General features: G+C 37.4%; 1 long non-coding RNA gene across 3 annotated transcripts in view; it reads left to right on the top strand.

Annotated features, from left to right (window-relative positions):
• Nucleotides 1-15,289, top strand: part of LOC136840283 (uncharacterized) — a 273,057-nt gene that overhangs the window by 219,371 nt on the left and 38,397 nt on the right. For all 3 annotated transcript variants that reach the window (XR_010853572.1, XR_010853573.1, XR_010853574.1), the window contains exon 4: nt 4,943-5,003. This is a non-coding gene — a long non-coding RNA (uncharacterized lncRNA). The remainder of the gene's footprint in view (nt 1-4,942; nt 5,004-15,289) is intronic.

A 15,289-nucleotide genomic window follows, 5' to 3' on the forward strand; every position in this document is an offset into this window, starting at 1 on the left:
TGTTGCCACGATGAAGGTCAGGCGAGCACTGAGAGCGATGACCTCGTGTTGACGGTCTGACTGACAATTCTACTCTAAATGTGGACCCTCATCCGTCGGACGATCGCGGGTTAAGTTAATTGTACCTTAGTTTAACCAGACCACTGAGCTGATTAACAGCTCTCCTAGGGCTGGCCCAAAGGATTAGACTTATTTTACGTGGCTAAGAACCAATTGGTTACCTAGCAATGGGACCTACAGCTTATTGTGGAATCCGAACCACATTATACCGAGAAATGAATTTCTAACACCAGAAATAAATTCCTCTTAATTCTTCACTGGCCAGCCGGAGAATCGAACGTGTGCCTAGGAGAGTGCTAGGCGAGTACGATATCGACCCATCCAATGAAGAACTACGATCACAGGTGAACTGACAGGTAAGCCTGACTGTGAATAACTGGCACAAGGAATTTCCTGTCTAACTAGAAATTTTAGCAAAAAGTTTACTTATGCATATATATATATATATATATATATATATATATATATATATATATATATATATATATATATATGTATGTATGTATATGTTTGTGTGTGTGTATGTATGTATGTATATGTTTTTTAAGACGGCTTGAAGACCATCGACTGTTGCAAAGCTTAATCTAATATTGTCCTCCAATATAAGATTTTAGAACTCAGGGATACCAAATTGTAAGCCTTGGGCCGGGTATTCACACAGGGATACCTGTCAGTCCACCTGTCAGTTCATCAAATCTGGCGTTAAAACTTACGTATAGATGGCAGTTTGTCGGTGGAGTCAGTCCATTCGCCAGCACGGATGAACTGATGGAATTACCCAAAGTTCTTCCTATCGACTAACAGGTGATCGCATGTGTGGACGGGTAAGCAACGATTTTTGAGAGTTCGCCACTGGATTTCGCCTGGGAAGGATCTCAGCCGCTCGGACCAGAATATGAATAAACTATGTATAGGCTAAATTCTTTTCATTGCTAGACCTTGCGGCATTAATTGTAGACTGTTGTGAGTCCAAATCATTTAATAAAAATAAATATTTCCATGTGATAAATACAATTTGGTATAGGACTAGGCCAGTGTCTTGCCTTTTTATGAAAGGTGTTGCTAGTGAAAGTAGCCTTCACGGTCCATTTCATAAATAACTGAACCAACCCTCAGTTCTAATTTAAACTTAGTCATCAACATTGCATAAGAGTAGACATTTCTTCCTAATAGGCGATAAGTCTTTTACACCTCTTTGTTCTTTCCTATTATTAAGTGAATTGCCGCAGCAACTAGTCTATATTTCTCCACCTCCTCCAAAGCCAGCGGAGTTTCCATCGGTGCCAATTAGTGTTGCCACCACAAAGTTGACAGTCCGACAGACAGTTCTCTTTAAATGTGGACGCTCATCCGTCGAACGGTCGTGGGTGAACTGACAGGTAAACCTAATCGTGAATACCCGGCCTTAGAAATGCATTGTCTCTTATCTTTGTTAGCGTGAAATATGTAATTTTTTTATGCCCTTCTTGTCATCTCTTATTGGAAGATTAATATTTTTGCCATTTACTCCATCTCTGGTCCATATTTCATGAAAGATTGCCGATCCGGTCAACGACAGATTGCCTTATTTTCATAATAATAATAATAATAATAATGATAATAATATTATTATTATTATTATTATTATTATTATTATTATTATTATTATTATTATTATTATTATTAAGTTGCATGGGCTTCGTTAGAGAAGATTTTCCGTCTTCATATAGGTTTAGGTGCTGCATACCGATGCAGTTCCTGAAGGGTTACTTAAGTTCTAGTAGTTGCATTTCACAGATTCTTCATCGTCCAGCCTTTTATCCCTGGGGCATTGCGGAGTTTATATTCACACACACACACACACACACACACACACACACACACACATATATATATATATATATATATATATATATATATATATATATATATATATTGTGTGTGTTACGGGGAATATGTGAAATTCAGGGATTTCACAAAATTTCTAGGGAATCTGTGAAATGACCAATTCGCATTTGACCTCCCAGGTGCTAGTACTAAACACGGTGAAACAGTGTAGATGAATCTCTGCTTCGCCATTTTTAGTGCTAGTCCTCGGGAATCAAGTGTTCCTAATATTCCCTGTAACATATATACCCTTTCAGTCTTTGTCAAACAGGTGTTTGGAAGCTTTGAGCTTAAAACATTCACAGCATTAGGTGTCTTCCTATTGTTGAAGGAAGTGCATCTTTTCAATAACTACAGGCTCACTAATTCAAGTGTCAGGTTTTCCAAATCTAGGATTTAGGGTCTCCATCTGGAGGTTCTAGGTTCTGACTCTAGGTTCTATATTTTCCAACTTGAGGTACTAAGTTTTCAAACTAGGATTTAGGTTTTCCAACTTCAGGTTCTAGGCTCTACAAATTGAGTTTTAAACTCTGTAACTAGAGGATTTAAGTTATTCAGATAGTAGGTTCTCCAACTGAAGGTTTTATTTTCTCCAGTCTGATTTCAACCAAGGGTGGCAGGCTTTTGAAATCGAGGCTTTAGGTTCTTCAACTGGAAGAATTAGGTTCTGCTCTTTGAGGTTCTATGTTCTCCAACTCGAGTTTTTCAACTCCTGGTGTCCCAAATCGAGGATTTAGGTTCTGCTCTTAAAAGGTCAGTGTTCTTCAACTTACGGCTCTTAAGTTTTCAACTCGAGGATTTAGGTTCTCGAACTCGAGGTTCTAGGTTTTCCAAAATGAGAATTTAGGTTCTCCAATCAGAAAATTTAAGCTCCTCAGTTCGACTCTGTGTTCTCCAACTTGAGGATTTAGTTTCTCCAATGGGATGTACTGAGTTCTCTTAGCGAAGTTCTAGGTTCCCCAACATGAGAATTTGTGTTCTGCACCTTGGGTTCTAGATTCTCCAACTAGAATATCTAAGTTCTTCAATTTGTGGTGCTAAGTTCATCTCTGTGGTGAAGGCTTACCCTTGGTAGCATGGCTTCAATATTTGCTATTCGTACGATTTTAAATAGTAATTTAGAATGAAGTTGCTAAGCAAACCCCCCCCCCCGCCATACAAGCGTACAAGGGGCTTGTGTGCCAAGTGTCTGGCATTCCTTGATGCTCATCTTTTCCGAGTTATGACCAAACCCAGATCCAACGTTGTTCAGTTTTTGCTTGTAGTTTGACCAGTGATATATGCATTCAGGAAAGTTTTTTTTTTTTTTGTGGCACTAACTGAATGGTAACTTATCGGTTCTCATCAAATATTTTGGGGTGAGGTAGCCCCCGGAACTCGCTGCTTAGACCAAGAAAACCACAGTGAGATGTAATGCTTATTTGGAAATTGGACTAGGATTCCCTCTCTCTCTTTATTATGCATGTATGTATATATATATATATATATATATATATATATATATATATATATATATATATATATGTATGTATATATATATATGTAATATATAATTTATGTGTATACATATTCATATACACATACACACTTTGAGTACCTGTATTTGCTTTCAAATGTGTATGTGCACATATGCGAGCATGTGCAAAGATACGTTTACTTTTAACTAGAAGTTTTCTTTGATGGTTTAGCAGTAAGGCGCATTAAAGTAGAGTTATTACACCGCAGCGTGAATAAACTACAAATCTGCCATCTTAAGAGAGAGAGAGAGAGAGAGAGAGAGAGAGAGAGAGAGAGAGAGAGAGAGAGAGAAAGAAATGTGATCTGTTCTGTGGTTTCGGACAGTTTCTGTCCCAGGTGTTCTATAACCAAAGCTTGGAATGATCAGTATTTGCTCCGATTTTTGCGGATTTATTATTAATTAACAGTTAAAGACTTGTATGAAGAAATAACAAGACAACGAACATATCACGAACAACAAGGAGCATTTTAGGAAAGTTTTATCAATGACATGCGCTATTTAGAACTGAGTGAGGTTTGATCCCGTTACATTGTTTATAATCAGTGAATTATCAGGCAACTAAATATACGAGTGAATGAATGGTTAGCGAGATGAGCTTGCATATTGAATGATTTTGTAGTGATTTGGTTGTGTCTTTTCTCTTAAGAGATGAAATGTGACACCTCTTGAACCTGAGCATCACATCACATTTATATAATTCTGATTCTGGTCATCATTGTCTTCTGAACTAAATTTTTGCGTATTTAACGATCAGTTACCTCGCTAACTTGCACTACATTAGCAAAATATTTATATGGAGCAAACCTCTCGGTTTTTTTTTTTTTTTTTTTTTTTTTTTTTTTTTTTTTTTTTTTTTTGGACGCAGACTCAGCAGGGAGGGGATGAATGGTAGGAAGGGAAAGTCATTTTTACCGTTGCGGTCGGGAAAGTAGGACAGTGATGGGCCAAGTGAGATGGAAAGAGAAGTGTATCACGTTGAGAGAAAGAGATGGGAATGTGGGGTCGGGAGATGGCCGTTAGTAGGAGAGATTCTGAGGAATATATAATGGAGAGGTCAGCTTTTTATCATAATGGGGTGGATTCATTTTTAACCAAGTACAGATTGTCTTCTGCTAATATTTTTCTTGTATTTTTGTTCATGTTTGAGATAGATAGACAGACACCATTGCCTCTGACTATATTTATCCTTGTAGAGCAAGGATTACCGTCTCGAAGCCCTTTCGTTATGAGTTAGTATGCATTTTGAAGGAGATCTGATGTTATAACTCTCTCTCTCTCTCTCTCTCTCTCTCTCTCTCTCTCTCTCTCTCTCTCTCACGCCCCAGCTGCAACCCAAAACAGTCTATCAACAACCAGGTACAGCAACTTAAGATAATGATATATTGATGATGTATTCATTCTTAAATAGTTCTTCGTCCTTGCTGCCCTATATTTACCTTCGCACCATCATGACAATCCCCTACTTGGGAAAGCTGACGATTGTTCCTTTTCTTACAGGATTTTCACTTCAAAGGAGATTAGGGGACAACCTCATCACAATTTCACGGCCTTGTAAATGGTGAGTAGCGATTTAATGTTCTTGTTTTATTGGAAAATAGAGATCAAGTTTAAATAGATGATACAGAAGTTAACTATCTTTTCCTCTCTTCATTTTATGATGGTGACGAGCACTGTCATCTTTTCCTCATCCTGTCGTATTCACTTCTGGTCCTGGTCTTCATTGTCGTCATTATATCCTCTCAAACCTCCTACCTCATCCTCGTTATCACATCCTCTAGTGATTTTCTCCTCCTCCTCCTCCTCCTCTCCTCTCCTCTTTGTCGTCATCTGATTCTCTCTTCCTCTTCATCGTCATTATCATCAAGATCGCCTAATTGTGTTTTCTCCTTGATATTTAGGATATTCCTAGTTGTATAATGTGTGTAAAAATAATAATAATAATAATAATAATAATAATAATAATAATGTTGTAGCCGAGAGACTGAGATCAAACTGTCACTGGAAGAAAGATATATTTGTAGACCTCGTCTTACATGATGTTGAAACGACTTGGAAGCACAGAGAAAGGGGCAGGATCCCAAAAAAGCCTGGGAACAGAATTATAAATTCAGGAAGTAATGGTTATGAATGATTAGAAAACTGGTTTTGTGTGTGGGGGTGTGACAAGAGGGTCCATGGAAAATGAGTTCCTTGGTTAGAGTTGCTGTCGCCCTGCCCTGAGCCTCCCTCACAACTGACTCTTAGATATGTTCAAGCTTTGGGGCACAACGCAAATATACCAGGAGTGGGACTTTTCTTGTCGACCCTCCCTTATATTACCTTCATTCTTAACAGTATTTGTACACTATTATATTATTAATAATAATCGAGAGTATTAATCAAAGTAGTAATAATCTAGATTATCAACTGTTTTATTACCAAGTTCCGCTCACAGGTATGTTTTTCACAGCTGGAAGAAACGTAGGACAAATCAGCTTGATTTCTCAGAATAAGCAAGAATTTTTTATTTATTTATTTATTTTTTTAACATTTTACATTACAGGTGACTTGGGTTTTCAGGAAGTTGCAGCATCCAAATTGGGTGTCTGTTTTTAATGGTGATTTTAATTGCAGTTTACCTAGAGGGAAGAAGGTTAACAATGACGTGAAGGAAATGAAAAAGTTGTTCTTCAAGGAACAAATGAATATCAGAATAAACGATGCAATTGGAGAGAAGCTTCATGAAGTGAATGCAGTCCTGGGTAGATGAGTGATTATTTTGCAGATTTGTTGAATGTGGATGATCAGAGAGAGGAAGAGCGCTGAATAACGAAAGTGTGAATGGTTACTGTAATATTGAGAATGCTTGTGGATGTGACCATCAAGAAAGTAAGAACGGGTAGGCTACTTGAGAGGTTGAAGGGTGGGAGACACCAGGAGTCAATGGGATTCGTACCGAGTTGCTGTAGTTTGGTGGTGATAATGCGATTGAGTTGCTGGCCAGAGTTTATAAGGAGTATCTGGATGAGAGAAAGGTTCTGAAGGGTTGGCTTAAAGGAATAAAAGTTCTATTGTATAAAATTGTGGGAGATAAAAGTGACTGTAAGAATTATAGGGGCATATTGTTACTTAGTATACCTGGGAAAGTTTATGGCAGGATCTTGAGAAAATAAAAAGAGAGAACAAAGAATAGTAGTGGAAAAACAGTGTGCGTTTAGACAAAGAATGAAGGTGTATAGTTTCGGTTTTTTTTTTCTTCTTTTTTTTTTCTTATGAAACTGGTGTGTGAGAAGATTGAAACTTGTAAGAGTTTGAAAGTATTTGCAGAGAAGCAAACTAAAAGAAAACGTGAGCAAAAGTAAGGTTAAGATAGTAAAAGGAAACAGGAAGATTAAGCAGTGAATGTTGGTGGAAGAATGGAAGTGGCTGATTCGTATAATTGGGAGTAAATATAGTGGATGGTGCCAGGATGAGAGAAGAGGTGAGACAAAAAATGAAGTAAGAAAGACGGCAGGATGTGTTAAAACGACTGAGAAAAGACTTGAGATGTCTATGAAAGCCGAAGTAGGAATGTATGAAAGGACTGTTGAACGAACACTCCCTCTTGGAAGGGAAATGTATATGTTGACAGCAAATAAAAGAAAATTGGTTGAAGCTTTTGAGATGAACTTTTTGTTAATTATTTGCGGCACAGGGAGAATTGATAGGGTGAGAAATGTGACAATATGTAGAAGGAGTAAATAGGTTAGCGTATGTGAAATGATAGGTCAGAGTATTTAGAGATGGTTTGGTCGTGTGGAAAGAACAGATTATGATAATTGGTGGAAAAAGTTTAAGATTCCGAAGTGTTGTGGGGAAGCAGGAGAGTAAGATCTTGAAATTGATAAAGTGTTTGAAAGAGGTATTGGAAAGGAGGGGCTTTACACTTAATGCCCAGGAAGCATAAGAATACGTACAAGGTAGGGACGAATGGCAGTGTGTTTAGGGGTTTGGCGTCCGGTTTATATGTTCACGTGCTTGAAACTGCAATGTTGGGGAAAATTACTGCACAGTGTATCATCCAAGATTCAGCAGTTTGAGTATGATTGTGACTGGACGTTGTGTTGTTTTACTCTGAACCCTCTGTAAGTACTTCCATTGATTTCTGGTGTGTTTTTCTTTGTTAGTTATTCCCGTCTGTTTTCCTATTTATACCTCTTCCCTGGGGCCAGTTTTCTCTCTTTTCATGTTTGCTCATTATGAATAATGATAATTAATAGTGACTGTTGAGTCGTTAATTATCCTCTGACATTTATTACTAACACGGCATTCACTGCCCGTTCAGTGCACATAAAATAAATAAAACAATAAATAACACAAGATTTCCATTTTTTACCGTAGTCTCTAAGGAGTAAATAACTTTTTTCAGGACTTATTCACTCTACTCTTGGAGAGACGAAATTGTTTTGCTTTCATGAAAAAAATACGAGTACTTGATCACTTTTGGAGACGGGTAAGTTGTCAAGATGGAAAGTATATGTAATATGTAAAGAACAACAATATAAACATGGGAATTTCCGAAATTGTAACGTGCTTAATTAATAAATAACTATTACATTGATTATAAATTCCAAATGCTGTGGTTTCTCGTTGTTGCGATGGACTATTCCCCTGTCTAGCCCATTATTACTGTTGTTATATTTTGTCATGTGAGTAGGCTTTCCTTTCCTCAGGAAGCCAGCATTTTCACAAATTTCCGTCATCATGGGTACCTCAGTATAAAGCAGTTATATCACTTTTAAAGAATATTAATTTACAATCAACGTTATTGTTTACTTCAAGATCAGAATGACATCAGCTCATATCCATAAGCCTGATAATTAAATCGACGCTTTTCAAAGTTCTCGGAGATCTGCTTCATGGTAGTCTTTATCACGATCATCATCATAATGTCGGTTCGTCACAAAACTTTAAAACTCGCTTATCATTATCGTCATTTCTCCACCCACTTCATTAATATACAAGTTCCTTCTATGTCTTTGCCTCCATCCACACGATCAGCAGCAGCAGCATCCTCATCTCCATCATTATCACCCCCCTCCCTCCCCCGCTCACTTTCCCAGTCTCCAGCTCTTCCTCTTTGCTTGTATCTCCTGCCTGGCGATTTTTCAACGTTAGGAAAGGAAGACGTTAACTCCTTTTAAAAGTCGAAATAACATTAAGGCTGGACATATTTAGGGGGTGAATGCACCCTCCGTAACACCCCTCCTCTTGGAAGAACGCCCTCCAACCCCCTCACCCCTCCGCCATACCCCCACTCCCACAGAACACCGCTTTCCATATAAGGAAAGCGAGCGACCGACGGCCGGTGAAAGTTCGACTTCTTGTCAGGGTATTTATGTGTTACTCCTGTGAGAGTGCTGGGCATAAGTTGAGTCTTTGTTTGTGCTGGGGAAAAGGGGAAAAGAGAGAGAGAGAGAGAGAGAGAGAGAGAGAGAGAGAGAGAGAGTATGAACTGAAATTTGATAACTTAGGGAAAGAGGGAGAAACATGAAATTGGAAGTCAAATAAGGGGGGGAGAGAGAGAGAGGGAAGGTTGGGAGTAGGAATTGGAAACCTACAGAATTAAAGGAAGCGTGAATATTGAACTCGCTTTGTGTTTAATAAATAAGAGAGAGGGAAAGAGAAAAAGACGAGCATTGAACTGATCCACCATTAAAAAAAAAAAAACTGAAATATGCAATTACAGATAGCCAGAGAGAGAGAGAGAGAGAGAGAGAGAGAGAGAGAAAAATATTAGATCGCAAGCAAAACAGACGTGGAAAGATACAAGGAGAGAGGGAGAGGATTTGGAGATTCAGTGAAAGAAAGTATATACAGTATATATAATATATATATATATATATATATATATATATATATATATATATATATATATATATATATATATATATATATATATATATAACACTTTTTCAGATATTTTTGAATTATGTACAGAATTTGTGTTAGATATGGAGATATATATATATATATATATATATATATATATATATATATATATATATATATATATATGTGTGTATGTATGTATATGTGTGTGTATGTATGTATATATTGTGTGCGTTATATATATTTGTGTATACCCAGAAGAGCGTTTGCTTGTGTTTTAGTGTTACATGTAAAAAGTTATACCAGTGTTGGACGTGCTTTCATAAAAACTTGCTGCCCATAGCGTATACACTGTGAATTTACTTGAAAGGTATATTTTAGTCTAACTGTTTTCGCAATGAAAAGATTCACTGATTGCTGAGCAGCACTTATTTTTTCTACATTTAAAATAACACTAGTTGATTCATAACCACTATAACATTAATTGTATGGTAATTGATATGACAGTTATTGTCTAATAAATACTGTACTATGAATGGCAGCTTAATTTCTACGATATTGATTGGGCAGTAACTACTATAACGCTAGTTTCATCATAACCCCAGTAACATTATTTGCAAAAGAACCGATACAACAGTAGTTTCATCGTGAAGATCTTAAAAAAAATTAAACCATAAACATTATGAAATAATTTGCTCGGTATCCATGGCTACCATAACATCAAATGCATCGTGACCGGCATAAGATGAATGCGAACATAACCCCTGCAGTGCTCTGACGTCGGAAAGATCAAAAGGTGGCTCCTTAAGATGCCGAAAAGGCGTCATTTTTATTCATTATCGGCTTCTTCCGACGTCAACATTTATATCTCGAACTGGGCGGAGCTATTTTAAGTAACCGGATCTTCCCGCGTGCTTGTCGGGTTGCTGGGTCGGTCGGTCGGCGTCGTCTTTGGTCGAACGTTTCGGCGAAAGATAAGCGTCGATAGCGTTCGTGAGTCCTATTTTCGTCTTCTCTCAGCTTTTTCAGGATGTTGAAATGTGTCAGGAAAGATGATTGTCAATACGCGGGCAAAAGATTGCTTTCTTCCTAAGGTTGGTTTAGGTTTCACATTTTTCATAATATTCATTTATAACCTATTGCAGTTCCTACACACTGCTCTCTCTCTCTCTCTCTCTCTCTCTCTCTCTCTCTCTCTCTCTCTCTCTCTCTATATATATATATATATATATATATATATTATATATATATATATATATATATATATATAAACCAAACTTCTTTTTTTCTTAGAGGGGTGTAATTCCCGAAGTCATTGATATCCCAAGTGCTTTTATCCACCACGGCTGCAAACCCCGATCAACTATCTACCAGGTCATAGGCACAGTTTGGTTTGCCGGAAATTGTCGGTATGGGTTTGCTTCGCCCGGGAATCGAAGCTGGGTCTTTTGATAATGAGCAAATCTCGTCAAATTTATGTGCGTATGAGTGCTAAAGTGAGTTGGTCGAGTTAAATGTATCTAGAATGAACATGATCCCAACGTCAGCGCAGGAAGAAAATGAGACAGTACAGACATCTGTGAAGGTATTCCACCAGACGAGTCGCCCTTTCCCCAGGGATGAAAATGAGAAGGATCTAACACATCACATAACAAGGTTTCTTAGGAAAAAAAATCAGAGCCATATTCGGTTAATGATTGAAAACAAGTAAAGGGAAATCAGTTTTTTAATCCATGCAAAAAATTAAACTTTATGAGGATAGCTAAACAAAAGGCTTACATCCGCTTGCATTCTTGTTATATTACTTTAATGCTGGAAAACTGGCAAGGCCAAATTTGCACAATTGTTTCGCAAGCAGCCATTGTATGGAAATCACGATGCTAGTAAGCCATATTATAGACTCAGTATCATAACTGCCGAATCAAGTAATAATAGTTACTGTATCTTGCCGGATTGTTCGTAACAGAACTAGCATATCTGCCGAAAGGAACTTGGAAGTTATCGCGGTGGCAAAGGAGGCGGGACACCAAAAAGGAACAATATCAAGAGTTGACACCTAGTGAATTTATGTTCCAGTCTGTGGCTGTAGACAGTTAAATGAATTCGTGTGCCAATTATTTTTAATTTGCTTTTGTTACATTCGTCTGGCTTATTCTGCACTATAAAATTATCTTCTTACCCCAAGAGCACTTTCAAAATACAACTGAATGAATAGGTCTTCGAAAATAATGTAGAAGACATTCGATTTGGATTTTGCAATGCGCAATCCTTCGCGGGACTAAACATAATTACAGTTATTTCGTTAAGGCAAAAATTACCAATCTTGTCAGAATTACGTAGATTCAGTAAGACAAACAAATTACTGCGATGGTGTCATAAAGTTTCAGTTCATATAGTAAAAAAAAGTTCAAGCCAAAATGTTAATTTTACTGCTGGTGGATTTCAATTAACGGCCATTACTTTTATAAGTGTATGTAATATATGCAAAATATCTGCATATGTAGCAAAATGAATACTCAGATGTGCTTTAATGTAAAGCAACCCAGAAGGTTAAATAGAACACCCAAATTAGCCCCACCTCCCCAAAATAAATGACTTCCAAGGTCACCTCAAAGGCCTGATCTGGCTCTGCACCAAACCTCCTTCCACCAACACCGGTCTTATAAAAAAGAAATGAATTTTTTTTTGTTACCTCAAGAATTGCAGGAATCCATTAACACAAAAGGGCCACGGTATTGCATACCTTAACCGAAGAGGGATTGGAAATAATTAATGATGATCACAGTTCCCAAACAAAACCTTTATTAGATATGATGTAAAAAGGTCCCAAGGGATATCTTAGTTGAGAGATAATTATATTATATATATATATATATATATATATATATATATATATATATATATATATATATATATATATATATATATATATATATATATATATATATATTTGTATGTATATGTATATGAATGTATATACCTTCTGTTCAGGTGTAAGAAACTAACATTGTTGTGGAAGATTTCAGCATTTACGGTTTAGCCTTGAATCGGCCGTTAAGGAACGAATGTGGCCGCGACTGCTTTTTTTTTTATTTTTACCCCATCTGTTAAAAGCGATGGCTTTATGTTCGTGTACACGCACACACACACACACACATGTATATACATAATGAGTAGTTGCTTTCCTTCTCCCTTGTATATATAAGGCATGTCTGTTTATGTTTGGAAGAATATTTAAGCATAAATGCGTATCATGATCCTGTAATCTGTTGCTGATCTTGATGAGAGAGAGAGAGAGAGAGAGAGATAGTGTGTTAATTATGCCTACTTAAATATTTGAAAATGCATTGCTAATTGAAAGGCAGGATCTCTTTCAGCATAATCCTCACTCACATCCTCCTTTTCATGATACTCTGTCCTTGAGCAGGGAGGACTAACGGCTCGAGGCAGCAAAGACAAAGCAAAGAATAAGGATGTTTGTGTTGGCTGAACAAGGAAATCCAGTTCACCAGGGACGCTGAAGGCTGCAGGCCACCAACGCCATAGGGATAAGCTCCTGTCTGTGTGGCGTTGATGCTTTGGCGATTTCAAGATCGTTTGCTTATACGTATTTGTTGTAGGTCTTTTAGTCTTATTTGATTTTGTTAATCAGACTTTTACTTCAGTTCGCTTTGAGCCTTGTCTCTTTTATAGTTTTTCGTCGTAAGAATGTGTGCGCATGCACTTTGATGATGATGATAAGAATCAAAATGATTATTATTAAAAAAATACTCGTAATGGCATGAGTCTTCAAATGGAGAAACAAATCCACAGTTATATGTACATGTACATATATGTGAAGATAAATCTGTACAGATTTTTCTTTAAATATATGTACATATAATTGTGGATTTGCTTCTCCATGGTGATTTATTATTATTATTATTATTATTATTATTATTATTATTATTATTATTATTATTATTATTATTATTATTATTATTGCTATTGCGTTAAGGCTTTCTTTGTCAATCGCGCTGAGAATGCTTCGTCAAAATGCAACATTTACGGTTACGGGAGGTAAAAACTGGTAAACTTGATTCCGAAATGTCTTTCATCATCAGTGTTAAATGTGATGAGTCATGTCGGAAGTGTTTCCATTCAGATGGCATTCCATCCGAAACTAGGGTGTCATACAGACCGAACTACAGAAATGCGTAATAAAGAGCTTCGCATGCGTGAGATGAATTCATTTATTTCTTAATGCATGAGGCTGTCACACGAGCGCCATCTCTGGAATAATTAAGCAAATTTGGGTCAAGTTTGCCAATAGCATTTGCTGTAATTGCTTTAAAAGGTGACGACAGCATTCGAACAAATGTGATACTGAAAGGTTGCAGAAAATGTTTGCATAGAAGGTGCCAGAAAACTTACGCATCACATTGTTAAGATGTATTAGAAAATGTGCAAGCCTATTTAAAACCAAAAATGTCAAAAATTTTGGCACTCTAAAATGTGCCAGGAAACGTGTGCTTGTGTGGCAGTAGACCAGATTTCAGGAAGCAAGCATGCTTGTATGGCATAGTAAAATGTATCAGAAAATGAGTTCGTTTGTGTGACACCGCAAAATGTGTCGGGAGAGACGTGTTTGAGTGACAACGTTAAAGGGGGCGGAAAAATTCGGTGTTTGAAACGCTGGTCAAATGTTAGAAAACGTGTATGGTTTGGTGACGCCTTAAGTGCCAGGAAACTGGCGACTGTGTCAGAAAGTGAGCCTTAAAATGCACGCTTTTATGAAGGTCATAAATTGTGGTAGCAGAGATGCTGCTTCTCTGGCAAAGTCTTGATTACGAAGAGGGAGCAGGAAAGGCCAGCACAAGGGGAGGCGTCCGCGAGCAGCACCAGAAACGGCCAGAGAAAGAGGGTGCAACAGTAATGACGGGTTCCCAAAGGGAAGGTGTCTGAGCTTTGACGAGATGAGCCTCCGGCAAGGTGTTGCAATTTATCTCACAATTTCCATGGCACTGACTGAATTAATTGTTGGAGCTGGCGTTGTTAAATAACAATCTTTGGCGCCGTTAATTCATTGCTTGATAAATTCAGTCTTTTCGTATAATATGACTAAATCTGTATTTTTTTTGTTTTGTTTTGCGGTGTAACGTTTATGCAATGAATACATTTGGTGAGTTAATATCCACTACAGCAAGTAGGTGAATAAAATCAATTATATGTAATGCAAAATCCTAGTATTCCATACGTACTTTCGGTAATCAAGTAATCCTAAGAAAATACAAAAAGAAATTATGTACTTTCATGTTTTTAGTGTCTTAATATTTTTAATGTTGCATCAAGGCAAGGACTCTGGAATAAGGAGCATCTTGAGCACACCACGGCTACAAGGACGCTTACTGACCAAGGCTTCTATATCTCGACGCATGCGCGATCATCTCAGATTTCTCTTTGTGTTCCTCGAATAAAAGGTTCCATAGACCATGCGTGCGAGGCACGAATCTGGTTAACACGTCTGTCACGGGAACGGTTGCTCGTCTGAACTCTTGCTCATAAAAAAGTTCTTTGAAATTTCAAGAGGGAGTGAGTTGTAAGTATGCGGAAATTATGACATCGACGAAAGCATGAGGAAGAGCCCAGGCATCTCGGCGTCTAATTACTTCCTAATGTCAGTATCACATCACAGGAAATGAACTTCTGATGGTGGAGAGAACCCACACGCACACATCCTTGCCATGATCTCAGTTCGATTCGGTGTTTCTTTGTACTTGTCCGCATGTTTTCACACACGCACACTCATAATATGAAATCCAAGTCATTTTCACCAAGTAAAAATAATTATGATAATTATTAATGTTATTAGAAATGTTAAGTCAAAATGTAGCCAAAGGGAAAATCAGAGCCGCAGAAGGTAGGAATGGGATGAACAGTAAAGTTTAGATGAGGAAAAAATATGATTGTGTTCTGGGAAAACTGACACAAATCGAAGGCAGTGACGCGGACCTT

This window comes from Macrobrachium rosenbergii, chromosome 7, assembly GCF_040412425.1.
Source record: "Macrobrachium rosenbergii isolate ZJJX-2024 chromosome 7, ASM4041242v1, whole genome shotgun sequence".
Taxonomy (NCBI): Eukaryota; Metazoa; Arthropoda; class Malacostraca; order Decapoda; family Palaemonidae; genus Macrobrachium; species Macrobrachium rosenbergii.